General features: G+C 40.4%; 1 long non-coding RNA gene across 1 annotated transcript; it reads right to left on the bottom strand.

Moving 5' to 3' along the window:
- Window positions 1-17,978: 17,978 nt before the first annotated feature.
- Window positions 17,979-24,223, bottom strand: LOC141572412 (uncharacterized). The gene is made up of 3 exons (XR_012497785.2): window positions 23,623-24,223; window positions 23,320-23,375; window positions 17,979-19,719 (listed from the first exon to the last, which is right to left on the bottom strand). It is a non-coding gene; the product is annotated as an uncharacterized LOC141572412 (long non-coding RNA).
- Between the last annotated feature and the right edge of the window lie 1,127 nt (window positions 24,224-25,350).

Here is a 25,350-nt window from a genome sequence, read left to right as displayed (position 1 = left end):
AGACCCTCCCGTCTCTGTCTTCTCATCCCCAATGAAAGGCCCGCACGTGTGGGGCTTCTTCACTTTTTCCTCTTGCTTTCTGAATTTTGACTTTTTATTTTGCTACAGTCCCTTGTCATTTCCTCTTCCCTTACATTAGGGCCACTATGTTCATTTAGATATACCTGCCTGGACCTGAGGGCATCTGTGCCTCTATACCCCTGGCCTATGTCTCCCCTGAGGCCTCTCAGTCTTGTCTCCAGCAGTGCCGGCTTGGCTGTGTAAAGGAGGCTTTTAGAGATTCACTCCTGGGACTGGGCCCCTGCCCCCGTCCCCCCTCAGAAAGGCTGTCTCTATCTCTTCCCTTCCTCCCCCTCTGCCCTTGGAGCATAGTCACCAGACACATTGGGGGTCGTGGATCTGTCATCGTGTCTGCTGGGCCCAGGTATGGCTCTGGCCATGCTCTTTCAGAAGGAAACAGCTTTGGGGCGTGTAATTTGTGCAGAGGGTCCTCAGCATGGACAGCATGCTTGGGTCTGGTGCTGTAGGGGCTGCTGTCAAGGAGAGAAAGTGGTTCAGGTGGGCTTCCCCATCAAAGCCTCTCCCTTACCCTTCCTGTTCTCCCTTCCTACGTGGCAGGAAATGAGAGACTTAGAATATCAGGGAAGGGGTGCGGCCCCCCCTCCAGCCAATGCCGAGTCTCCCCAAGTGGGTTTCCTTTCCTTTAGTCTCCTAGCCTTCATCTGAACACTTCATATACTTCATGTTTGACTGCGTAGGGCAGCTTGCCCTGTGCTAGTTTAGAATTTTCTTCCAGATAATGATGAAAACTGCCTCCTTGTATCTCTGATGACCGGCCCTCTCAGAACATATCAAATTCTTGTCTGGCCAAACAGTCTTCTTGAGTGTATGATAAAAGGTCATATATTCTACTCCCATCCAACTCCTTTCTCTTATGCAGGTTATCACATTTCTACCTCATAAAGTTGCCATACATATCTTAGGATGTGGGGCATCCAAAATGCAGAAGTTCCACATATGGATTGACTAATGCTGTCAACAAACACTCCAGAAATACCAGTGGCCTAGCACAAAGGAATTTAATTTCTTCCTTATCTAACTGGTCCTGGTCTGTGGGTGGTCTCCTTTCACATGGTGATTCAGGTACCCAGCTTCCTGCTAACTTGGATCTCCCCTATCCTCTATGCAATGGAGCCCCCTCCATCCTGCTGGCCAGTGGAGGGGGAGAGTGTGGAGAAGACAGAGAGAGCCCTACCTGAAGGAGACATGTGTTCTCCACTCTCATTCCACCGGCGAGAACCAGTGATATGGATGCATTTCACACTAACATGAACTGGGAAATACAGTCTCTGGCTGGTCTGCTGACCCTTGGAGACGCTTTATGAAGTGGGAGTGAGAAGGTGGGGGAACATTTGGAGGGCAGCCGACCATCTCTGCTATACCAAAGCAGCTTCCATCTCTCACTTCTGAGCCCCCAGCATGGGGGACATGTTAGGGACTGAGATAGGGCTCCCCTCCCCCGTTGTTTTTAATTGGTCAGCAACGCTTTCCTAAACTTCAGTTCTGTAAACACCACTGTTGAGATTTTGACCCTATCTACATAATAACTGTACTATAATTGACTTAATATTCTCTTTAAATTGGTTCACTTTTTAATTTTAGTTTCACCTGAATAAATCATATCTGGGAAATCATGGTTTTAATGTGCTAATTATATTTTTCCTAATATACTCCAAAATAAATTTATAATTATTTGGGCTAATTATAAAAATATTTGCACATATATCACCCCAAATATTTGCACACGCACTGGTGGTATGCATTGCACATTTTGGAAAATACTATGATGAGTCTGTACCAAGCCTTCCATGATCTGGCCCGTGCTTTTCTCTTTGACCTAATATTCTGCCCCTTCTCTCTTGTTCCTCAAACCTGCCAAGTTCATTCACACCTCAGGGCCTTGGCACTGGCTGCTTTCTCTGCCAGAAACACTTGTCTCACATCTTCACATGTCTGGCTCTTGATAGACATTAAGGTCTTAGCTCACAGGGCTCTTCCGCGGGGAACCACACAGTCCAGCTGTTTCACACCCCACTCCACTGCGCCCGACAGTCACTCGTCATTTCAACCCCTTCAAAGCACTCTTAGGATCTGATATGGTCTGTTTGTTTGCCGATTTATTTATTGTTTCTCTGTGCCCAGTCAAATGTAAACTCTGCAGAAGCAGAGATCTATTCTCTTTACTCCACTTTCCAGCACTTAGCACAAGGCTTGGCATATAATACCTGCTTTATGAATATTTGTTCAATAAATAAAAACTGTAGAAAATAGACATACAGGTCACTAGTCTACAGAGAATTAAAGTTTTATCAGATGCTTGGTAATCCCTCCTAGGCATATGGTCAGTTGCTGGAGAAGGCAGCGTAGAGGGGACGCCACTATGGGCCTCTCGTGCTGTCCCTGCAGTTCACAGGTACACAGGCACCTGATTTGCCCACCCAGCCACAGAGACAAAAGCTAGACAAGGCAGAGCTGGAAGGCCAGACCCGCAGGGAGCGCGTGGTCCAGAGGCTGTCACCCTGTTGGTTCCTGGCCCTCCTCCTCAGGTGCTGGGGCTGGACATGGGGGTGGAGTAAAAAAGTAAGGGATATTGAAAACCTACAAGTATCCAATTCACACCTCAAAATGGGAAGAGGAGTGAAAGTCCCCTTACTTATGAAGAGGGTGCTCATGGTTTTCCTCAGAAAAGAAATCTCTCCACAAAAGTAATCCAAGACAAGGGACAAGACCAATGTTCCCATTGTCCTTTCTCTCAGAAATACATGTGTCATGGATGCTGTGCTGGACCTCCCTGACCCCGCCTTACAAACCCAGACACTCTTTCTTGCCACTCAGTACTGCTCGAATCACAGCTGAGTATCTTCCCAGAAATTGTCCTAGGCCAAAGGGAGCTGCCTTACCCAAGGTAACACCCCCACACTGGGGATGGCTCATGTGCAACATCTAGATGACATGGGGTACAAAGGCCTGGCCCTTTGCCTCAACTGAGGACAATTCTGAAGGGCCATGCCAGCTCAAGACCAACCTTTCCTGCTATCCAGTCCTTCTTCCTTCACATTCCCAATAAACCCCTGCTTACAAAGTCCCGTCTTAGAGTCTGTTTCCCCAGGAACCATAGACAATATGTGTAAAACCCTAATTGGCTGTGTCCTCTACAATCAGTTGTCATATTGCCAAAGTGAGGCCTAATTTCTCACCAAAGACTTTGATTGGATTTGCTTCCTGTACTTGAAGTTGAAACTAGCCATATTCAAATAAATGACGTGCTGGTGCATTTTAAAGAATCATGGGTCATTCCTTTAAAACTACTCAAGACGATCATGGTCAAAATGGAAGGAAGGCAATAAAAGTAGTTAAAGTAATATTTACATAGCAGTTGACATTTTCCATTTTTGTTCACATGAAGCATTGGGCTCTGTTTATGTGCTGCTCCGTTGGTTTGGTCCCACCTGTCGCCCAGCTCTTAACATGCTCTGCCTCTCCCACCACCGCCAGCTTTCTCAGGCACCCCCAGGCCCCCTTCACACCAGAGCTGGGCTCTGGTATAACCTCCACCACACTCAATGCCTGGGAGCCCCACTGTAGCAGCTCCAGTGCACTGGAAACTTCATATATTTTAAAATAAGAAGACAATGAAGCAGCATCGGTCATTAGCCTGGTAAAGTTTGGCCATCTCTGTCCATGGACTCTTGCACCCCACACTCCTCTGGCACTGTCCCTTGCCCAAATTGAAATGTGTGTCACTCTGTCCTGAAGGCAGGAGGAAAAAATGTACATTGAACAAACAGGAACAAAAGAGGCGCCAAGAAAACCCACCAACAGCCATACATGGCAGGTGTACAGACTCTTCCCCATTCAGCAGCCCTCCCCCATCCTGCCAAACTGCAACGATGCTGAGGCTGAAGTGGAACATGGGCAAGGAGGGACTTCCTCAGGGTATAGAACACAAAACTCTTCTCATGCTTCATGCTCCAGGGCTCCCTCTTCCCTGAAGACTCTCTTTTCTTCTGCAATAGGAAGAGATCTCTCTCTCTGTCCTCTACTTTCTCAAGACACTCTGATATCCGTAAAGTTCTCATGGCATTTGTTCCCGAACTGACTGAAATCCAAGTGCAGGACTGTGTTATCCAGGCAGCATTTTTCATGGTGTCCAATGCAGAGCCCCATGTGTCTGGGTTCCTTAAGACAGCGATCTGAAAAAATGTGTGCCGCCTGGGGTGGTTGTAAATAACAATCTTTTGGAGAGTGAGAACGGAGGAGTAGAACTTCATTTATGTTTCCTTCTAACCCAAAATAAGGAAGAAATTAAGCTTTATTATTCTGTAATGTATAGACTGACAGGAGTATGCACATATAAAATAAAATAAATGCATTGGGATGAATAGTCAAAATTCTTCTGTTGATGAGGTTTGATTAAAAAATGTTTACGGCCACTGTTCTAGGTGCTAAATGAATGATTATTCCGTGAAGTAACTCTAAAATATATGACAATAAATAGGAAAATTCATTGCCAAAGAAAAAGATAGGTCATTAATTTATTCAGTTATTCTTGACAACAAACAAATACAAATATGAAATAGTGACTTCTGTGTGCCAGGCAGTGTGCTCGACTCTGTGGGTTGTTTTGTTGTTCAAAGATGAATACAATACATGTAGAAAGACTTCGAAGAAGTTTTCACTACACGTAATATAATAACAGAATGTGAGCAAGGATATAGGGGAGCATATTGGGAACTGGTCACCCTCACTTCCTCCTAGAAGGTGGGACATTTGGATGCCACTTTTCTGGAGGACATTTTGACAAACATGTCAAAGACCTTTAAAAAGTTCATACCTTGATTCAGTGAGTCCACTTCTAACATGTACCTAAAGTATAATTAAGTATTTGTGCAATTATTTAGACAGGAGTGATTATCACAGCAGCATTTCTAATATTGAAAAATTAGAAACAACCCGAATTCCCAACAACATAGGATTGCTTACACAATAGGTGTTATATCCATTCAATGAAACACAATCCACCCATTAAAAAATGTATGTAGATACATATTTAATTGCAGTGAAAGCTATTCAAACATTTGTGAGTTAAATTGGGTATAACATTATCTAATACAGAATGGTTCTATTAATAGACATGCACATAGGAAAAGATTCAGGAGGAATGGGCTGACTTCTTTGTTTAGTTTTAGTTTTTAAATTGACACTGTAAAGTATAGTTGTGTGAGTTTTATCTATGTATAAAATTGTATAATCACCACAACAATCAGGGTAGACAGTTCTATCACTTAAAAAAAAAAATCTCGTGCTGCGCTTTGGAGTTACACCCAAACCTCTGGCAACCACTACTGTGTTCTCTGTTGCTATAACTTGGCCTTTTCCAGAATGCCATATAAATGGGATCGTATAGTTTCTAATTTAAAAACTGACTTCTTTCCTCACTGTAATGCCTTTGAGATGTGGCACTAATAGGACTCTCTTTTTATTGCGGAGTATCATTCCAGTGTATGGCTGTACAGGTGTTTATTCAATCACCTATTGAAGAATTTTGAGTTGTTTCCACTTTGGGGGTAATATGAATAGAGCTGCTATAAACATTTTGTACACGTTTTTCTGTAATCATACATTTTGTTGGATCATATGGTCAATGTATGTTTTACTTTATAAGAACCTACCAAACCATTTTATTGAGTTTTTTATCTTTATACTTTCCAACCGGCAATGTATGAGAATATCAGTTGCTCTGCATTCTTGCCACCAGTTGATATTGTCAGATTGTATATTTTTGGTTTTTGGTTTTGTTTCTCTTTTTCTATTTTAGCCATTCTCATACTAGATCTGCAGTGGTACCTAATTGTAGTTTACATTTTTATTTCCTAAAGGCTACTGATGTTGAACATTTCTTTATGTGCTTATTTGCCATCCATATATCATCTATGATAAAGTATCTATTCAAGTATTTTGTTCATTTTGAAAAATTGGATTGTGTGTTTTCTTACAGTTGAGTTTTGAAAGTTCCTTATATATTCTAGAGAGAATTCCTTTGTCAGGTATGTGTAACTGTAGTCTCCCAGTCTGTACCTTATCTTTCATAGAGAAAAAGTTTTTAATTTGTATGAAATCTGATCAATGTATCAATTTGTTTTGTATATGGTTTTTTTAGTGTCATGAATAAGAAATCTTTGCCTCAACGTAGGTTATGAAAATGTTCCCCAATTTCACTTCTAAAAGTTTTATAGCTTTGCATTTTATATTGTATCTGTGGTCCATTTTAAGTAAATTGTTTCTATAAGGTGTGTGGTTTAATGTTGAAGTTTTCCATATATTTGCATATAGACGTTCAATGGTTTCGACATGATTTTTTGAAGATAAGTTAAACTGCATTTGTGTTTTTGTATTAAAATATCAATTGGCTACACATGTGTGAATCTATTTATGGACTGTATTCTGTTCCAATAATCTATGTTTCTATCCTTGCACCAATATCACACTGTCTGAATACTTTATAGCAGGTCTTGAAATCAGGTAGGGCAAATCTTCCAACTTTATTCTTCTTTTACAAGTTTGTTTTGGTTATTCTATGGTCTTTGCCTTTTCATGTAAACTTTAGAATCAGCTTCTTTATAGCTACAAAAACAAACAAACAAACAAACTTCCTGAGATTTTAACTGGAATCTCATTAATTCTATGTCAGTTCCCAAAGAACTGACATCTTAACTATACTGAGTCTTCCAATCCATGAATATGGTATATATCTTTATTTGCACTAAGATTTTAACAAAGTTTTATGGTTAGATTATGGTTGTTTTCTTTTTGCTTATTTGCTTCCTTTGAACGTGTCTTACTTTTAAATTTTATTGTTATCTTTAATTTAAAAATGAAAAGGTCTTTCAGTTGGCAATGTACAGAGCAGGCAACTAGAGATTGAAGATGCCTATGATGGTGAACTGGAGGCAGACCAACTGTCAGTGGGGTGAGGAATTCCAGTAGATGTGGCATCAGGAAAGTATGGTGGAAAGTGTCTGTTGTTCAGGATCAAGGAATACCAGAGAGCAGTGGAGGTTCCAGCTGAAAATCAACCAGTGATGAGCAATGACAAATACTGCCTGATCTAAGCATCATAAGAGGTCAGAAAGCAGGGTTCCAGTTACTGTGATTCAGGAGGGGCGTATTCAGTCTCTAGCAGGAGTAGAGATAGTTGGTAAGGACCCTGGGATAGGTTGCAAGTGCTCCAGATACTAAAACTGGAGTGCACATGGGGGAGAAATGGGAGAGAAACAAGGCAGTGATCCAAATATTGACTCAACATTGCTGTGAAAGGATTGGCCAGGTACATTATTTCTGAATCTTTTGAGAATCTCTACTAAAGCCCCTGAAATTTCACTTGACTAAGCCCTAAACCAGTCCATGAAATGGTACAGCCTTAGCCTAAGGTGGAATTCATGTGGCTTCAGTTATGAGAAGAGGAAGAATGTTGGGGTAGGAAGCCAGGTGGAGCATTGCTGATTTGTTCAGTTATTCACCCGACATTCACTACATGAAAGGCATTCTTACTGGTGTTGCTACAGTCCATGGTAATGCTGTCTACTGTGGAATGAGCAGATAGTATGCCTCCACACGCTTAGACACACCCGCCCTTTCACACACGCATGTGCTCATGCACACATGCACAGCTCGTTGCACAGGAGGAATGGGGAGCAGTGGCCAACTGCCAGCTGGGAAATCCACGGTAACACTGAGCCTCAGGCACTGGGAGCCCCATGGATCAGTTCACAAGGTAGCCGCTAACATCAAAGAGTGTCAGGATTGTTCCAGAACTGGGACAAAGGGTAGCTGCAACCCTGAGGTCTTGTAACACCAGAGAAGAAGGTAATGCATTTCCTTGGGATTGAAAAGAATTCTAGGTGGCATTTAACAGCTGAGCCTAAGGACACAATGAATTGACCAACTAGCAGAAGGGAACCTATAAAAAATATATGAAATACTGCTTCATTTAGGAAGCAGTATGAATGAGGTTATATTTTTTCCAAGCAGATTGGGGATCAGCACCTTCTTTTCAGCATCTAAGAGCAAAAAGACAATCAGTCTCTTGAACTTGAACTTGCTTATTATAAGCCCCTATCATAAACCATCACTGTCTGTGTATTGATTTCTGGCCAACGATTAACCAGATGTGACCTTAGAGCCTTGATAATAGGTGGAGAACTCATTCAACAGAGGGAAGCCTGCTAATTTATGAATAAAGCAGGTATTTACAGACCCCCTCAGCCTGAGGTGAGTACTTTTCCATCCAGGTGGCACAAGAAGTCACAAACCCAGAGCTCTGATGGGCCCCTGAATGTGACCTTGTGCTGAACACCTGTAAGGGTGAGGTGGTCTAGACCTGATGGAAGCTGACTCAATGCTAAAATTGTGAGACCAGCACCTGCTTTGGAGGTGCCTATCTTGCACGTAAAAGAATTACTAATAATATTGCCATTCACTCATTTGTACATTATAGTTTACAATTTTTTACATTCATTATCATGACATTTTTTCCTGCATGATTCTGTTTATAGAAAGTTAAAAAATAAACTCAAGTAAACTATATTACTCAGCGATGCATGCTTAGGTGGTAAAACTATATAGCAAACGAAGGAAATAATCACAATGTCAGGAGAGCAGTGACTCTAAGGGGTAGAAAGCAGGTGTGATTGAGAAGGGGCATGTGCAGGCCTTCTGGGGTGCTGGCCACGTTCTATTTCTTCACTTGGGTGGATCTGGTACAGGGATTCACTTTGCAATAATTTGTTAAGCTGTACGTTTATGACTTATACACTTTGTCAATGAGTGTGTGTTTGGTTTTACGCACATCAAACAAATAAAAAACAAAAACAAAAAACAAAATCAGTTCCTTTTCTTATGTCATTCCAATCAAGATTGGTTGTTAGTTATTGAAATTCTAGGTGAGAGATGGCTAAAGCTATGCAATAAATAATGTGAGACTGTCTTGGTGGTATTTTAAATATAGTAATCTTTCATATCCTTTATTTTAAAAATATTAACCTACATATATAATCCCAGTCTGAGAGGTCCTACAGAAGAACTAAGGGACTTGCTCTAGGTCACATCTAATGTCACAGTTAGAATTTGATCCCAGGTGTTCTGACTCCCCATCTAATGCTCTTGAGTGATGATACTAACGTTCCATTCCCAGCTTCAAAAATTCCACAAATCCTTTTACTTCAAGTGCAGTTGAGTTCAGTATGTTGGCTAATTGTGGAATTGTCCATTGGTTTTCAAATTTGCTTTAAATGATGGAGAATATTTGACTCTGTATTAGCTGGAAACGCCAAAAAAGGTTGACTTAGCACATTATGGGTTAAGCCAGTAGGGAAGATGTGCCTGATTTCCTAGTAACAGCAGCATCTTGGAAAAATTAAAATATTTCATGTATTAGATTCAATCTTATTATAATACTTTTGTACACCAAATATATTATGTGTTCCTTATCAAATATTTAGAAAAACTCAGGCGAGATGAACAAGGAAATAAAAACAACTCACAATCCCAGCCCTCAGAAATATTTTATGTCTTTAATCTGTGTTTGTTTATATAAGTGTTTGCAAAATTGGTATAGTGAAAATACTGATTTGAAACTTGCTTTTTAAAAATATCATAGCAGTATATTGTGAATATTTTTTCATATTCGTAATTCTTCTTTAGCATAATTTTTAAGGCCTGTGTAATATAACATTGCATAAATGGATGTATCAGGTTTTTTAAAAAGCCAACTTCCTTTTGTTGTCTATTTGGTTTTTTCCAGTTACTGCTATTGTAAATAATGTCGCAATAAGAATTTTTGTAAATAAATCTTTGCACACACCCAGTATTATTTCCTTAGAATAAATTCCTAGAAGTGAAATCATTGGGTATGAGTTAAAGGGTACGCACACTTTAAAAACTTTTGATATTTTTCCAAATTGGCTTTCAGATAGATTGTCTCAATTTATACTCCCACAAAGAAGTATATAAAAGTGTTCCCCCAGCCATGCCAATACTAGATATTCTACTTTGAAATATAAAAAAAATATTTTGTTTACTAGTAAGTTTCCATTTTTCATGTTTTTTTGTTTGTTTGTTTTTGTTTTGTTTTGTTTTTTTTCCCTCATCTTGATTTGATTCCTTTAGTCCTTTAAGCAAAATTGTATGTTATCTCTTCTATAGGAGTCCTGATGATCAGACATACATTACAGGACTGAGATTCCTCACATGTATATACACATTTAAAAATTTCCACTTAAAACGTGAAGGGACTCAATTATTAAGAAAAAGGAGAACTGTAGTGTCTGTGTTAACACTACAGATCTCAACTGAATCACTTATTTACCTAACTAATGCCCCATTAGGCATGCTAAGCACATTCACATATTGTTAAATACCTAATGATCATTCATAGAAATGGGAAGTCAAACAAGCCCAGTGTATCAATTTGCCAAATTCAACAAACGCCTTGGCAATGTGCTTACGAGACCCTATGTGGGACAGCAGTCGTGAATAGGTTAGACAGCCCATTAGCTTATGAAAAGAGCTGTCGATGTAATCATAGTCTATTTGCTTGCATTTCACTGACATATTTTTCTGAGCTTATGGTGATATAAAGCTGTTTCCCACATTCCTACTCAGGCAGTCAACAGAACGATGGACAGGTTAAATCCTAATAAAACAAATATGGCTGTGATGCAAATCTTTCTGTAACTGAAAGAATGCTAGGCCCCAGGTGGAATTCCATTTATTTTAAACATTTTTTTGATATGATAAAATCCTAACAAAATAATTGGGACAGTGCTTTGGCCTACGTTCCATTGGAATTTGACTTATTAGTGATAGCTTGATGAACAAGCCTTCTGGAAAGAAATCTCCTTTGATTAAATCATCAGCCTGGGGGAGAGCAGTTTGGGGGACTTATTCTTTGCTATTCCAGAATTCTAGAGGGTAGAATTAAGTTCCATGAGTGAAGTAACAGAGAGTCTGATTGTAAGGAATAAATTTCTAACACTCAGAGTTGTGCCAAGAAAGGCTGCTTTTTGAGGCAGAAATTGCCCGTTTTTCTGTAAGGGTCCAACCTCCCACTGAAGGAACATTCAAGAATGTTGAAGAGGTGTTTCCTTTATTGTGGGGCCCAGTGTCTGGGTTTTTGGGGGGATCACATGGACGTAGTTTGGTGGGATTCTCTGTCAATGTCTGTTTCCTAAGCAACAAGAAATATGAAAAATTCCAAGTTAATATTTTTCAAATGGCTTGTTATTATTTTGAGTAGTATACTAGTCAAATACAGATTGCAAGGGTTAAGTTAGGCCAAAGTGTCAGGTTAGATTATCCTTCCCAAATCTCAAAAATATATCTTTCTTTCTCACACAAGCTTCATGGAGGGCCAGATGGTTCTCCAAGGCAGTTTCCTTTCAATCAGGGATTTAAAGATCCATCTACTTTAATTTTGTACCTCCTTTATCTCAATATATGACCCCTAGGGTCTCTATGGCAAGGGGAGAGAAAGCATGAAAGACGCACATATACTCTCCTATGCTTTTACTTATGTCACTGCTACTTATTGCCCATTGGTCAGAACTAGTCACATGGTCCATTTTAGTTGCAGAGGAGACTGGGAATTACAGCTTTCCTGTGTCCTTAGGAAGAAATAAATGAAATAGGTCTTGGGAACCTATAGCATTATTTTTTTGCCAAGGTGTTCATAGATTTTTCTTTTCTTTTATATTCTAGTTGAAAAAATGTGAACTTTATCCCATCAGAGAACAAACTGTAGCTTGACGTGCTTTATCCCATAGACAACTTCTTTTATGTTGTTTTAGGAGTTATTTTACTTTTTCACAGTTGTAAAATGTTTGTCTCGTCTGGGAAGCTGAGGTATGTATTCTCCATGTGCATGCATACCCTTGCTCGCGACACTGTATTTATTTGGAGTAGTATTATCAAAGATGGTTCCTGAGTCTCTAGTATAGTTATGATGTTTTTCTGATTTTCATCTCTAGATTCTTTAGAGCTGCTGGGCCTACTGAACATTTGCTATTGAGGAAGAGGAATGTATTAGTTTGTTAGGGCTGTTGTAACAAAGTATCACAAACAGGGTAGCTTCAACAGAAGACATTTATTGTTTCACAGTTTTGGAAGTCCAAGATCAATGCTTCTTCTGAGGGTTAGCAGGGAGAATCTGTACCATGTCTCTCTCCTAACCTCTGGTGATTTATTGGCAGTTTTTCGCATCCCTTGTTTTGAAGAAGCATCTCCCTGATCTCTGCCTTCATCTTCACATAACATTCTGCTTGTTTGTGAGTCTTTCTCAGTGCCCAAATTGCTCCTGTCCTATAAGGACACCAGTCATATTGGGTTAGGGTCCACCCTAATTATCTCACTTTAACTTGATGAGCTCTATAAAGACCCTATTTCCAAATAAGATCATGTTCTGAGGAAAGAGACTAGTTTAGAACCACTTTTCTTTCTGAGCCTTTATACTTTAATCTGTAAGAAAAGGGGGTTGGGATGGTGAACTTTGAAATTCTAGCCTGCTCTGAGCCTCTGTTATACAGTTGGTGACACTATAAGCTATAAAGGCATTGTGATAGAACTCACGACTAGAAGAGTCTATGTGCCTTCCTGGGTCCCTAATCTCCTGCTACAGCATGGCTTAGGTGCAGGGAAAAGGGGCCTCAAATTGTAGCTTATGTGCTGAGGGTCTTACCCTGGCAGGCTCTCTCTCTGTCTCTCTCACACACATATACATATATGCACACAGCTTTGTTGTGGGTAGGGGAGGGAGACATTTTTAATAGCAGAGTTTATTATCTCCTTTTTTTTTTCCTGGAAAAAGATGAAATCATCCATTTATTCTGGACCAATTACAAGCACTAGAAAGCACAGGAGGAACAAAAATCGTGATCACAAATATACACTGGGGGAGAGGAGTATGGAGGAAACTGTTATTGATTGGCCTTGTAAAATCTGCTGCTGAATCGATAGCAATTTCTGGAAATGCCAGACATTTATTTTGTGTGGCTTCAACAGCGGAGATAATAATAAGCACACTTATGAAGTGGGTCTCTTGACACTGTTTCCTTGAGCCCCTTATAATAAAACACATACATACCGGGTATGATAGCTCTACAAGCCATAGTGAATAGACTTCAGAATTAAACCTCAGGCTGTAGCCCACCACCAACTTCTCCTTCGTGCTGAGAATAACATTCAAATAAGTCTCTATTAAACACACAGAGATGATTCATCTGCAGGAGAGATGGAAAAGGAGTCTTCATCGGCTGTGGAAACACAGGCCTGGGCCTGTTCCAATGCTCAGGGAAGAAGGTCAGATGCTGGACCCTGGCCGGCCATTCTGAATTTCTTGACCTGCTCTGTCACCCATGCTTCACACAGCCCCTCTCAGAGCTCCAGTTAGTGCTTCTTTCTAACAACAGGCAGCTTCTCTTACATGGATGCTCCATCACCCCCACCCTACATCCTTGGCTCGTCGCTTTTCCCTATGCCTTGTGCAAGGGCATTTTATAACCTTGCCAGGGCCGTTAGGCCTGAGAAAAGCTCAGGGGGTGTTATAGGAGTAGGGAAGTTGCTTAGTGGGCTTCAGCACAGTAAAACTATCATTTATCGAGTACTTACTATGTGTTGTATACTTTACACTCACAACCTCATTTATTTTTCACAACAATACTTTGAGTTATTGTTATTCTTTCAACTATTTTTTCGGTAAGAAATTGAGGCTCAGCAAGGTTAGACAAATTCCCCAAGATCATGAAACTGTGATGAGACCGAGCTAAATTTGAACTCAGATCTGATTCTAGGTTCTAGAGTCTTTCTATTCTGTTTTTGCCAACTTGGGGTGTAAGTGGGATGGTGGGAGGTGAAGTTATAACATGCCTGGTGAAGGCATGCCAACATTATTCCTGTGCCATAGGGCATGTATGAAGGCTTCTTTGCAAATATAGATGGTACGATCAGAGGTACATTTTAAGGAGATGATTTTGGTGTTTGGGTTTAGAATGGATTGATGCAGGGAGACACCCAGGCTGGGAGACCATATAAACAGATACAGCAGAACACATAGTGAAAGACAAAGAGGCTCAGACAAGGAAAGGAACAGTGGAATCACCAAGAGTTGGTTCTTGACAGTCAAAGGAGTGGAAATGGTTTCTCCCTCTACTCACTTTGTTTCATCTCCATCTCTGCCTCCCTTCCTAGCCACTTCACCTTCTCCAATTTGGGGATGGAGGGAGGATTCCCTGGAGAATATTGATTCCCAGCCTGGGTCTCAAAGTCCATCTCAGTGGTGTTGTTGGATACAGATGCCTGCTGAGCTGGGAATAGATGGAGATCACTTTTCTACCCTGCTTCCTTAACATAAATCCATTTAGTACAGTGCTGTTAAAGAGAATTTGAACTACTGATTTAGATGGTAAGAGAAGGTATTCTTTCTGTAAGTTGGTACATTTATCAATACAGAACCCTGGCTGTGTCCCATCTCTCCATAGTGAACCTGTGGTTTTGTGAAACAGTCTTTATGGCTCTGAAAGCCACAGTATGTTTTTCCCTTGAGATCTGGCTTGGTGCTGAGAGTGACTCTTTCCCTCTAACTACTCAAGAAACCAGTTCTATTCAGAGGTTAAGACACCTGTTTCAAGAGCAGGTCCTAGAAAATAGCTTCCTAAATACCTGAAGACAGGAGGTCAAAGAGAATTCTTGAGTGAACTATCATGTGAGGACCCATGTGAATTAATTCTCCAGGTGTCCTTTGCGCATGTATCTCATGCCATGCCCTGTGCCAGGGCATATGAAGGAAGCAAAGAAGGGTTTTATCCTTCAAAGAACTGATAATCCAGTTGGGGACATAAATTCACGTTCACAAATAACTTCTGTCCAAGAGAGTATACAGTGCACACCACAGAACTGTCAGCAATAATGCAGATCAAGCGAGTTCAGAGGGAAATGGGAAAGACAGGTTGCAGTTTCTGAGTGTCCCTTGAATGAAAAAGAAAAAATATATATATATGTATATTAATTTGGGGGTATTCAGGTGTAGAGAATGAAAATAGCAAGATGAGGCAGTGAAAAAGCACAGAGTATGTAAGGAATCCCAAGGAGGAATCCAATTCACTGAGCTACCAGTTCACTGAGACTCACTGAGTCTGTGGAAGAGAGGCGTGAGAGATTGAAGAGAGGGGTTAGAGGCAGATAGAGAAGATTTTACATACCAGGCAGATGCAGCAACTCCGCACATAAAAATTTGACAACCTGGATGAAATGAACCAATTCCTTCAAAAATGACCATGACTTACCCAACATGATATAGGTAATTTGAATGATCCTACAATTATTAAGGAAATTGCATTTATAATTTTAAAATTTTTCAAAGAGGAAATCTCCAGTCTCAGATGGTTTCACTTAAGAATTCTTCCAAACATTTAATGAACAGTTAGCACCAATTTTACATGTCTCCTAGAAAATAGAAGAGGAGGGAACAATCTCCAATTCATTTTATGAAGGTAGTATTGCCCTGATACTAAACCTAGACAAACACAGTACAAATAAAGAAAACTGTAGACTAACATCTCTCATGAATATAGAAACAATTACAAATTAAATGGAACAGAATAGAACAAAATATAAAATAGAATTCAGCAATTATAAAAAGAATTACATACCGTGACCAAGTAGGCTTTACTCCAGAGATGAAAGGCTGGTTCAATATTTAAAAATCAACTAATGTTAATCCACCACATTCAGTGTCAAAAGAAGAAAAACCACATGATCATATCAATAGATGCAAAAAAAGCATTTGACAAAATTCAACATTTATTCATGATAAAAATTCTCAGAAATCTAGGATTAGAGGAAAAGGTCCTCAACTTCATAAGGAGTATCTACAAAACCAGCTACTGTTATACTTAATGGTGAAAGACTGAATCCTTTCCCCTCATAGCAGGAAGGAGGCTCCATTCTCACCTCTTTTATTCATAGTGTTGGAAGTTCTAGCCAATACAATAAGTCAAGAAAAGAAAATAGAAAGAATAAAGATGAAAGCAAGAAAGCAAGAAAGCAAGCAAGCAAGCAAGCAAGCAAGCAAGCAAGCAAGAAAGAAAGAAAGAAAGAAAATTGTTCCTATTTATAAATGACACAATTATCTATATAGAAGATTACAAGGATTTTAAAAACACCTCTTACAACTAATAAGTGAGTTCAGCAAGTTTGCAGGATACAAAATAAAAAGAAAAATCAATTGCATTTTTATATGCTATCAATGAACAGATAGACAATGAAATTAGAAATACAATACCACTTATTGTTGAAAAAATAAAAAGCTTAAATGTGCATGTAACAAAATGTATGGGACTTGAAAAGTATAAAATGATAAAGAAAGAAATCAAAGGAGATCTAAATACATGGAGAGATATACAATTTCTGTTCATTGAATGGAAGACTCAACATAATTGTATTAGTTTCCCATTTCTGCTATAAAAAATTACCACAAACTTAGTGGCTTATAATGATGCAAATTAATTTTTTTTTTTTTTTTTTTTTTTTTGTAGTTCTGGATTTTTGAAGTCTGATATGGGATCTTAAGGCACTAAAATCAAAGTGTTGTCAGGGTTGGTTCTTTCTGGAAACTCTGAGGGGAGAATCCACTTCCTAGCCTTTTCATCTTTTAGAAGCCACCAATTCCTTGATTTATGGCCCCTTCCTCTATTTCAAAGCCAGCGGTACAGCACCTTTCAATTCTTTTCTGACCTCTGCTTGCATTGTCACTTGTCCCTTCCTCTGACTCTGACTCTCCTACCTTCTTTGTATAAGGACCTTGTGGTTATATTGAACCCACCTGGGTAATTCACAAGAACTTTTCCATCTCTGGGTCCTTAACTTAATCGCATCAGCAAAGTCCCTTTTGCCTATAAAGTAACCCTTTCACAGTTTCCAGGCCTTAGAATGTAGAAATCTTTGAGGGTCCATTATTCTGTCTGCCACACTAGTAAAGCTATCAATTTTTTGCCAAATTGATGTACAGATTTATCACAATTTCTTTCAAAATCACAGCAAGATTTTTGGTGGGTGTCAATAAGATTATTCTAAAATTTATATGGACAGGCAAAGGAACTTGAATAGCTAAAATAATTTTGAAAAAGAAGAATAAAGTAGGAGGACTCTGTCCCCCTGATTTGAAGATATATTATATGGCTGGAGTAAGCAAGACGGTGTGGTATTTGCAGAGATAGACACACATATCAATAGAACAGAATAGAGAGCCCAGAAATAGACTCACACAAATATGCCCATCTGTTTTTGACAAAGGTGCAAAAGCAATTCAACAGAGAAAATATAGCCTTTTCAACAAATGGTGCTGGAGTAATTGAACATCCATAGGCAAAAACAAACAAATAAAGGAAGAAACCTCAACCTAAGTTTCACACTTTATAACAAAATTAACTCAAAACAGATAATGGACTTAAATGTAAAAGATGAAATTATAAAATTTTTAGGGAAAAAAATGAGAAAAATCTTCAGGATCTAAACAAAGAGTTCTTAGACTTGACACCAAAAGCACAACCCATAAAAGAAAACATAAATAAGACTTCATCACAATTGAAAGAAAATCGCCCATCAAAAGGCCCTGTTAAGAGAAAATACTAGCAAATGACATATCTGACAAAGAACCAGTATTTAGAATATATACAGGACTCTCAAAACTCAACATTACAAAACAATTCAATTTGAAATCAACAAAAGACATGATGAGCCATCTTACCAAAGAGTATGTAAAGATAGAAAGTAAATACATGGAAAGATAGTCAACATCATTAGTGATCAAGGAAATGTAAATTAAAAACACATGAGATATCACTATACATCTATCAAAGTGGCTAAAATAACAAAAAATCGTGACAACCCCAAGTGCTAGCAAGTATGCAGAGAAACTGCTTCACTCATGAGACATTACTGGTAGGAATGTAAAATGATACAGTGTCTCTGGAAAATAGTTTGGCAGGATGTTTAAAAAAATAAAAAAGAAAGAAAGAAAAACACATGCAATGCTTTACATCCCAGTAATTGCACTTCTGAGCATTTATCCCAGAGAAACGAAGATTTATGCTCACACAAAATCTTGTACAAAGTGTTTATAGCAAACTTATTTTCATAATAATATTTGTTTGAAAGACTGGAAACAACTCAAATGTCTTTCAATGGGTGAATAAACTGTGGTATATTCATACATAGAATACTACTCAGTAATAAACAGAAACTAACTTGATAAACATACAACCTGGCTGAATCTCCTCATAGGAATTATCCTGATAGGGAAAAGCCAATTCTAAAAGGTCACATATGGTGTGATTCAATTTATATTACATTCTTGAATTGTCAAGATTTTATAAACGGAGAACAGAATGGTCGTTGCCAAGGATTCAGGAGGGGGTGGGAGCAGGAGGGAATGGCTATAAAAGGGCACATGAGAGATCCTTAGGGTGATGGAAATATTCTTTATCTTGACTGTACTAATATCAATATATTGATTATGATATTGTACTATCGTTTTACAAGATGTTAACAGAGGATGAAGGGTACACAGGCTTTCTCTGTATTATTTCTTACAACTACATATAAATCTACAAGTACCTCAGAGTAAAAAGTTGAAAAAAGTAGTTCAGAGGAGACTGAAATTAGGATGGTAATAATGGTGGTAGGGGTGGGTATGGGGAAGGTGATAGAGAAAGGCATGAATGACAGAAGCCATTTAAAGAGTTATTTTAACTATTCTCGTGCCCTCACCCTGGTCATGATATGTCTGGGGTGACTGGGGTTGTTCACATATCTCTGAGTGACAGCGTCCCTCTTGTTTGTTCACTTACTTGGTAAGAAGAATGGTGAGGGACTTCTCCACCTAGTGTCCATTGCTGACTTAGAATATGTCCTGCTCTGATCTATTTCAGTGACTTCTGGAAGCAATTCAAAGAGACAGTCATAAAAGGCTTTGAGGGACTGAACTACCCTCCCATTGGTCCCAGTGTCAATGTTTGAAGAAATCACAAAAAGAAATTTTTTAAAATGCTTCAGGGCAAGGGGGAGATGCTGGTGGAGGCAACATGGGCATAAATTGATCATGAGCTTGCCTGTTAAGCCCATAGGATTAATAAAGAGAAAGAACAAAACATGAGGGAATACTGATTTCTAGAATGAGTGTGAGATTATTCTGTGCACTCTCCTCCACACCATGTCCACATCCACACGCACACTCCACCCTCAGGGATGAGTCCAGGTGAAAACAAGCGTATTATAGACTCCTGAGATAGGGAGGGAGTTTTTGCAGGGCTGAGCTGATAGCTTGGATGTCTGTCCCTGCTGGGTGGGAAGGGCTTCAACTTGGAAGGCCTGGGGGAAGAAGGCTCAGGAGGGTTTTGTTCTGCTTTTGGCCCATAGCCTCCTAAGCAAAAAGAGGCCTGATGAATCCTAGCCGCCTAGCTCAATAGGAATCGAACTGGGATTTGGGGCCCGGGCCCAGGCTTGTGGTAGTAAGTGACTCTTCCATCTGACTTGCCGCTGAAAGCCTCCCTCAGGAAGCGGCCATGGTGGCTGGTCTGGGGGTTTGTATCCTGGCTCTGGATTCCAGATCTGAGAGAGAGAGACAGAGAGAGAGAGAGAGAGAGAGAGAGAGTTCTTACTAACCTTAACTCCCTTTACATGCTTTTGTTTTGTTTATTTTGCATTTTACTCCTTTGTCTTATTTCAGTTTTGTCTTTCTGGTTTGTTTGGTTTGGTTTTAGTTTTGAGTTAAGTGAGAGCAAATTCTCTAAGTCAGGTCCAAGTCTTCATAACGGCCTACATGATCTATTCCCACCTCCACTCCCACTTCTTCCCCCTTTCCTTTCTCCTGGAGTCCAGCTACATCTGACTCCGTACTGTTTCTTGCACATGCCAGGAAAGTACCACCTCAGGGCCTTGGCAGTTGTTGTTTTTTTGCTGACGCCCTCCACCCCATATATCTGCACAGCTTGCGCTTCACATCTTGGCTTAAATGTCATATTTTCAGGGAGATTGTCACTGAGCATCCTATGTAAACTTGTCTGCATCTCCCCCTTTCCCTGCTGTCCCAACACTTATTACCCTCTTCTTTCCTTGCTTTATTCTTCAACGCAAGTATAACTCTCTAACACAGTCTGTATTTTACTTTCATCTCATTCACTGAGCTCCTCAATGAGAATGTAAGCTTTATGAAGGCAGGGCTTTTTGTCTGTTTTGTTCCTCATGAAATGTGTCTGCAACAGAGCCTGGCATAGAGTAGGCAGTCGATAATTATTTAATGAATGAATAGAATGAGGGAGCGAATGAAATTCTTTCTGGTGCTAGGATATTTGTGTAGATAATATATATTTTTAAATGTTTTAAATTAAACATACTATTAATAATTTAATACTTATCAAATGTATTTAAAATATTATGTATTTATTTAAAGGCTATGACTTTGAAAAGTGTCTTGGATTGGAGTTTGAAGAGTTAGTATCAATTCTGGCTTCTTCAAAACAGCTCTGGCATGAAAGAAGCATTTCATCCCCGTGCCTTGGTATCTGCACTTGTGAAATAGCTATAATATTCCCTGTGTACCTCACAGGATTATCATGAGAGTCAAACAAAATATTGGACAGACGTGTAAAAACTAAAAGCAAACCACACATGCATTCAAACCTCTGCAAGGATAAAACACTGTTATATTAATATTTAGTTATCATGTAATGAAAGAATTCAGAGTGTGACCTTACTTATCCCAATGGTGACAGAAACACGTAATACAATGAGAGAGCTGAGCATTCTGTAGGGCTCAATCTTTATGCGATACCGTGAAGTTCTCTGAGAAACTTATCTTATGAAACCTGAGTGTTATTTGGGAGCTTATCTGGAGTGTTTCATGAGGGGAAAGGAGAGCAGAGCCCAGCCATGTCATGGAATATTCCTTCCTTTCTTCCATTCCCCTAAGCCCTGTGCTGTTGCATTTCTTGCTGTGTATTATTGACAGAGGAAATGCTGATTCATGGGTCTGAGTTACAGGAAACCTTGTTTCCTGGTGAAGAAACAAGCCTGGTGGTGCTGCCAGCATGCTCCTCTGCCAGTTTCTGCCACATGCCGTTCTCCCAGGCCTGCCCCCAGACTGACTGAGAAGGGGTGGGGCCAACTTGGGCTTAACCAATGAGGTCACTTTCCCTTGGACCTGAATCAAGCACAGGCTTCCTCTCTGCTTCTCTAGGCCCTTCAGCTCTGACCCCAAGATACCTTTTCAGCTCATTTCCTACCACTCCCTTCTTGCACCCTGTGTTTTGGCCACACATGACTACTCCCAGTTCTTTGTGAACACCTTGTATTTTCCACTCTCTATGCCTTGGCTCATGATGTGCCTTGCCTGGAATGGCCCCTGACCCAGTGTCGGCTCATTGAAATCCTACCCATGCTTCAATTCTGCTCAGCTGCTACCTGCTATGTGTAACCTGCATTCCTTCTATTATTTTTATTCTTTTTAGTAGGGGTATTTTCAAATATGTACAAAAGTAGGTAGAGCTGTATGATGAACTTCTATATACCCATCTTCCAGCTTCAACAGTTACCTGAGTTCTCTTAAATAGCACTTAATCCCTCCTTTGAGTTCTCCCAGTAGCTCCTATGTTCTGTGCTTAACCCGTTTACTGAATTGAATGGGAAGAAGGTGAATCAGTGGATTTAGAATGCTCTATTTACTCACCTCCCACAATGAGGAAAAGGAGGCTTGGAGAAGTGAAGTGAGTTGCTCAATGTCGAAAGACAGGTAGGTAGTGGCAAGCTGAGACCAGATTCTTCTGAAGAGGCTCACAGTCTAATTGGAATGCTTGGGTAGTGTACTCATAACAAGTACATACTACTGGATCTTGAGTACTATAGGAGTTCAGCTTAAGTGATTAGTAAGTGTGTGGTGAAGGACTAAATTAATCTTCTCTCTAATTGATTAATAAGATGACCTCTTAAGCTTGGCACCGAGCAGCCAGCCCGCTGGCCATCTCCATTCTATAATCTGATATCATCACGCTAAAGATATTGGAGCTACTTGACTTACACAGAGAGAAAAGCCATCTAATTATAAAGCCCAATAAGAGTTTGTGAAAAGTTTAAACTGATAAATATTTTAAAATAAATTTTGTGTTACGGCTATGTTGAATAGAGAGTAGTTATTCTGTATCTGAAGATCCTAAATGTTCCTGAGTTAATTTGGACTAGAAAGCAGGAAGAGAAATTAAGAGAGTCTTAAATTGGGTGGTTTGGAGTACTTGCGCATTAGATAATTTGGGAGGAAGGCATGAAGAGAAAGTGTGGGAAGATAAAGGAAGAAATAAAAGCTCATAGGGGAATAATGGCAATTTTTCAGGTTGATAAAAATCTGGCTCAAACCTAGATTTGGGGAGTACAGCAAGAGGTCATGTGGCTGTCCAGTGTAAGGCACCCTGACTTTACTAGGTCAGAATAAAAGGAGGGATCTGGTCATCAGCTAAGAGGCTGTTGCCAGTGAGGTGGAAAATAGAAAGAGTATGTGGATTTCCTCATAAATGGAGTTAAAACACAATTTGAGATCCTTTTCTTGAAAAAAAATTTTTCTTGAATCAGAGTCTTTCTAAGGGTCATGTATTTCCTTGGTAATCACTGCATTTCTTTGGTTAGGCGAAACGGGTGGGAGGAAAGAGCTGCGGGGGCTCTAGCCAAGCGTCCACTGGGCACTCCGTCCACGCTGCCTCAGTGACCCATTAAAATGTTGGCAGTCACACCAACCTGGGGGTCACAAGGAGGCTCTGAGGTTCACCAAAATAATGGACAGAAAGTGATTTGTAAGCTGTGACGTGCCTCATTAAGGCCATGACATCTGCCATCACTAGAAGCACACTAGTAATAATCTGATGACATAGGAGATGTTGCCCTGAAGGCAAGAGGGGACAATAAGGAGGTGACAGAGAAGGGTTATTGGAATGGTGGGCTCGCAGTTCATGTTTTAGTGTGGGCCAGAGACCTGAGGAAGGAGAATATGGGGGAGAATTGTGGCACTTATGCCCCTTCCCTACGTTTGTCAGTCTCTGTTGGTGTCGCCGTGAAGATTATCATTCAAGGCATTAGAGAGATAATGTGGCCTGTGTGCCCGTGTTCGAGGCAGCAAGTTGAGGGGTGGGTATAGGGAAAGACGTGGGGTAGTGAGAAGTGTGTTACCTTCTGTAGGTCATCTGGAATTGTGAAGAGAGCACAATTGGTAGAATTTATGAATCCTGTGAAGAGAAAAGATGATTTAAGTTTTAACAGTTAGAAGGATGGGGTGTATTTCCTTCTGGGCTGCGAGTGTCCTTTCAAATATAGGTGGAAACAAAATACTACTAAAAAACGACCCACGATAGCCACCACCAATAGATAGGATTCTCCTATAGCAGATGAGGATTTGCCCTCTAAAATCCATGAGAACACATTTCCTCATAAGGAAAAATATCCTTCCCTCCACCCCACCATGCACATGCTTACCCATCTGTTTACTTGCTTAATGAGTCTTTCTTCAAGGGGACATAGAGGTAAGGGTGGCCCAGCACTCCATCGACATTACAAACTCCAAATGTGGTCCTCGGTACAGACATCTGAATTTAACAACACCGAGGGGCAGGTCACTTGCCCAGGCCTCTGAGGTACACAAAGTGGAACAAGATTTGTGCCCTCAAAATATTTACATCTTAGCAAACTTGTGGGGTTTAGAGGCTTCACAAAAAAGAAGGAGAGGCAGAGCTTCCTTTTTTGCCTGTAAAGGATTCACCTTCTTCCATGCCTTCTTTGCTACCGGACAACATTATTTCCAAGCCAGAAGCAGGAGTGGTGTAAAGGGCATAGTCATTTAGGGCCTGGAAGATTTCCATCAGAGAGCTCAGGTGAAAGCCTGAGCCCTGGAGCCTGCATCACCCCGCGAGAGCCCGGCAGGAAGAAAAGGCTTTGGCTGGGCTGAGCAGATCTCATTAGTGTTGGGGTTAATCCTGAGGTTAATGTATATTCGTTAGACTTCTTTTTTGTTTCCTGGTGTCATGTTTCCATTCCTGAGCTGAGCGTTGTTCTGTAGACTTTGGCATGAATTTAGCTGCATTCTCACAGAAATGCAAGGCCGGTCTGTGTACAAAAGAAAACTTCTGAGGTCTTCCTTTAAAAGGGCTACAGGTGAGTGTTCAGGTCAGCTGATCAGGCCCAGAGATGTTACAGAAAGAATGAAAGGTCCACACTGGTGTGCCTGTAAATGTTTAACAAGCGACTCTCCAAGGGAAAGAGCCCTGTGATAGGGTTTGCTGATTTCTGTGGTGTAAATAGCCCCACTATATCTGATTTCAGGCTACCAACATGATGGTCATTGAGCATGGAGTTGGGAAGAAATGCCAAGGACCAGCTCTCGTGAGCTGGTAGAAGCCACTCTAGCATACTACCAGCCAGCAGGCAGAACAGACACAGCAGAACTTCCTCAGAGGAGCAGGAGAAATTAGAACTCAGAGACCAGATGAGGCCATTAGGTAGGTGTGGGTATGGGCAGTGACAGCAGCACAAGAGGACAGGCAGAAGGTGACAAGCCAGGTGGCAGCCAGCATCAAGCCGGACATAATAGAGGGTCATCCAAAGAAAAAGAGTTACTGCTTGTTCACTGATCAGTACTCTGTGTCAAATTCTGTCTGCATTACTCATTCTCGCAATATCTCTGTCAGGGTATTTTTATTCCTATTCTACAGATGACAAAAATCGAGGCTCAGAGGGATAAAATGGCTGGCCATATAATAAGTGGTGGATTGAGAATTCAAATATGGAGTCTGTTTCCACTACACCATGAGGCCAGAGGGAGGCTGGGAGCAAGTCCTGTTCCTGGACGGGCTAGACCGGATATGTGACTGCTGCTCGCCAACTCCAGTCCCTGGGAGGGTTGACAGCTTTGTAGGCATGAGTGTACTAATAGGTTATGAAATTAGGAATTCAGTATCAGGGACAAGATGAGTCACTGGACTTAGTGTGCAAGGCCAGAAAGGGTTGGAGTTGATGGTGGGTCACAGTGCAGGCCCCCAATCCTGGAGTGGAGCTGAACATTAAGTTGGGAACTCCCTGAGTGTCAATCAATCACCAAGTTCTTGTCTGTACTTCTGAGGAAGGACCTTAAGTAGGGTGAGTATGGATATCTATGTTTTATATCAATATGGGGTCTACAGTACTTCAAAATGCTGATATAGTCTATGG

Source organism: Rhinolophus sinicus, chromosome 17 (genome assembly GCF_057876585.1).
Source record: "Rhinolophus sinicus isolate RSI-liver-muscle chromosome 17, RSI-T2T, whole genome shotgun sequence".
Taxonomy (NCBI): Eukaryota; Metazoa; Chordata; class Mammalia; order Chiroptera; family Rhinolophidae; genus Rhinolophus; species Rhinolophus sinicus.
Note: the sequence above shows the minus strand (reverse complement) of the source record. Positions and strands in the feature narration are given on the sequence as shown.